Source organism: Phyllostomus discolor, chromosome 7 (assembly GCF_004126475.2).
Source record: "Phyllostomus discolor isolate MPI-MPIP mPhyDis1 chromosome 7, mPhyDis1.pri.v3, whole genome shotgun sequence".
Lineage (NCBI taxonomy): Eukaryota > Metazoa > Chordata > Mammalia > Chiroptera > Phyllostomidae > Phyllostomus > Phyllostomus discolor.
In genome coordinates, this window is record NC_040909.2 from 108,172,835 (window position 1) to 108,176,665 (window position 3,831).

Consider the following 3,831-nt stretch of genomic DNA (forward strand, 5'->3'; position numbering starts at 1 on the left):
CGTCCTGTTCTGTGCATATTGTGACTTGAAGTTTTTTCCCCTTTACTAAGGTAATGGAAATGCTGTGCATCTTCTGCTTCATTTAACAGCTGTGAATGCCTTCACTGTGCCAGGCATCGTTCTAGGCCCTTGGAGTAGGGTGGTGAACAAAAATTCCCTCCCTTTTGTAGAGTTTACAGGCAGATGCAATCCAAGATGTGTTTTCTTCCACATTTTTTTCTGTAATTTTTAAAGTTTTATAAATCTTATATATATCTGAAATAATTTTGATGCCAATTTGTCATGGCTTTTCTCCTGAATGAAATCTACGTGGACTATACTGGACCTCCAGTACTTTATCCAAATTGGTAACCACTAGTTTAAAGGAAGCAGGGTTTTGTAAATGCCAAGGAAAAGCATTCAGTCGAGTGTAACTTAAGTACAGGAACTGAATGCTTTGGGTGTAGTGCATAAAATGGCCATAGTTAAAAAGTTGTTTGTTTATATCATCTTTATGTTGAAATTCTTATGAATAGGTAGTATTAAATTGTGTACCTTAATGATTCATGAAGGGTCCAATATTTGGGTTGTAATCTCCTTTCCCCGGATATGGTAATTTTGTTGTCAAATAGATGTTGTAGCTTTAAACAGTGTAGTAGCAGTTATCAACATGTTCACATGTATTACATTGCTATACATTTTAAAAGATGAATGAAATTTACTAGTGATGTCCAGGATGAAAATACATGAAACTATTTTTGAGGTCTGTCTTTAAGAGCTAAATTATTTTAGAGTCATGTGACATTTATATACCAAATTTCAGCATTAGAAACCAGAATTTGAACCAGATAGCCAACATTATTTCTCTTTGTGTCCTCTCTAAATTTAACAGTAGGCAAACACAAAATTGGCAACAGTAGAATTGCTTGACTTGGTCATTGTATCAGTTTAATTTATCAAGAATAGAAAGGTAGAGAAAATGGGTGATAATATTGCTAACACTATCTTAGCTTCATCCAAATCATTGTGTTTAATTATTCAAATTAGTTAAAATGGTTGTGTAAAGCTTTGATGTTATTAGCTTAACAGTCAATGAAGAAAAAAGTATTAAGTACCACTGTAATCAGATTTTGTGTCGTCATGCTCTTGTCAGCTTAATGTTTAGAGGTACCATATGCTTTTGTACTCAATATTTTTTAATAGCTTTCTTGAGATAAAATTCATGTACCATACAACTCACCTATGTAAAGTGTCCAGTTCAGTGGTTTTTAGTATATTCCCTACAACCATCACTACTGTTTCCAGAACATTTTCATCACCCCGAAAGAAACCTTTCGTCCATTAGCAGTCCACTCCCCAGTCCCCACTACCACTACTCTTCTTTCTGTCTCTGTAGAGATGCCTTATCTGGACATTACACAAAGGAAATCATGCATCATGTGGTCTTTGGTTTCTGGCTTTTTTCACTTAGTATGTGTTTAAAATTCATTCATGTAGCATGTGTGAGAACTACTTTTTATTGCCAATATTCTACTGTATGCCCTATATTTTATTCACCAGTTGGTATTTGGGTTGTTTCTACTTCTTGACTATTATGAATAATGTTGTTATGAACATTTGTGTACAACTTTTGTGTGGATGTGTTTTCATTCTCGAGCATATACCTAGGAGTGGAATTGCCAGGTATATGTTATCTCTATGCTTAACCTTTTGGGGAACTTCCAAGCTTTTCCAAAGTGGCTGCACCATCATACTTTCCTACAAGCAGTGTAGGAGGGTCCCAACTTCTCCACATCTTTTGCAACACTAAACTGTTTTTAGTTGTGACGTGAAGCATCTTTTTTTGATTTGTATTTTCCTAATGGCTAATGATATTAATAATTTCAAGTGCTTATTGGTTATTTGCATGTCTTTGGAATGTCTACTATGATCCTTTGTGCACTTTTAAATGAAGTTGTTTGTTTTTTGTCATTGAATTATAAGAGTTCTTTATATAGCCTGGATATAAGACATTTATCACATACGTGATTTATAAGTATTTCCTTCCATTTTACGATTATCTTTTCACTTTCTTGATGGCATTGTCTGAACCACAAAGGTTTAATTTTGATGAAGTCTAGTTTATCAGTTATTTTCTTTTGTTGTTATGTCTAAGAAAACTTATTGCCTAACTCAAAATCACCAAGATTTACTCTTATGTTTTCTTCTGAGTCAGAGGAGAACGCTTGGTTATTGATTATACAGAACAATTTCTTAATATTACCTCCAGAATTAGAATATGGAACTATTTCCTAATAAATTAGACAATTCATTAGTGGATTTCCAGTCAAGTAAAATAGCAGTGTGTTCACATCAGCCTTTTTTCAAGTCAGTAGGATAAAACTATACTTTTGGTTGTACTGCAGGCATGCTCAGAAAACAAACCTTCTGCTCTATGCTGAACACACAGTTTATTGTTTTTGAGAGCTGCCTTAATATAACTTGGCTTTGTAGTCCAATTACTGTCAGGAAGAGTGACTCAAACTATTCTGACTTAAGATCATTTATTACAAGATAATAAGGTAAAGTTTTAAGTTTAGATGGACTATTCTAATGACAAGGCAAAATTCCAGAGCTACTTAAGGTAGACTTTTTGTTCCATACTATTTATTGAGCACTTTTAATGTCTACTACTATTGGAAAGAGTTGGAACAGCAACTCGTTCTTTTTTTAATTTTCATGATCTTGATATTTTTAAAGACACATTCTATCAGTGATTTGGTAGAATGGCCCTCAATAATGGTATGATGTTTCCTTATTAAATTTAGGTTATAAGCCCTGCTTGGTGTGGCTCAGTGGATTGAGTGCGGGCCTGGGAACCAAAGGGTCGCCAGTTCAATTCCCAGTCAGGGTACATTCCTGGGTCATGGACCAGCTCCCCAGTAGGGGGTGTGTGAGAGGGAACCACACGCTGATGTTTCTCCCTCCCTTCTCTGTCTAAAAATAAGTAAATCAAATCTTTAAAAAATAGATAAAAATTCAGGTTATACATATATGCAACCCAAATATCATAGAAGTTATGTTTTATCACATCAGGTGGTGCTCCATTTCAATTTGTACTATTACTTATGTTAACTTCGATCACTTGATTAATGTGGTGTGTGCCAGACCGCTTTTCATTGTAAAGTTACTTTGTGTGCTGGTCCTTTGGAGACCATGTAGGTATCTTAATCCTTATCAAACTGTTGTTTGTTTCTTTTATGGACTCATGGTTTTCTAGTTCAGTGTTTCTCGCACGTGAGTGTGCATGAGCATCCCTTGGAGGGCTCGTCTCCAGAGTTCCCGGTCCTGTAGCACTGGGCTGGGACACAAGAATCTGTATTTCTAACAAGTTTCCAGGTGGTGCTGTTGCTGCTGGCCCAGGTATTGTACTTCATTACCTGTTATTATAACTTACTTTGATGTTCGAATTGTCCCTAATTTGGCCTTTGGCAAGCTGACTTCTGTGTCCTATTGACATCTTTAGTTGCTACTTCTCTGCTACGACAGGATTTTCTGGATTCATCTTGAACTTTCCCTGCTGCAACCCAAGAATTAGCCATTTTTCCAAAGAGCCCTGATTTCTTTAGTGGAGAACGGTGCTTAGAATCAAAGATCTGGGCATTAGGTGTTGCTTGTTGCTTTGGGGAAAGTACCACGCTTAGGTCCTGTCAGCAGACACATCTAGGGAACATATGTATGTACATACATACATACATACACATTCTTATTCAAACTTCACATCTATATGTTGAAATCCATGACTTCATAGTGATACCTTCAATTCTAACAACATTATAGGCTCTGACACTTCAAACCAGGCTAATCCTGGTA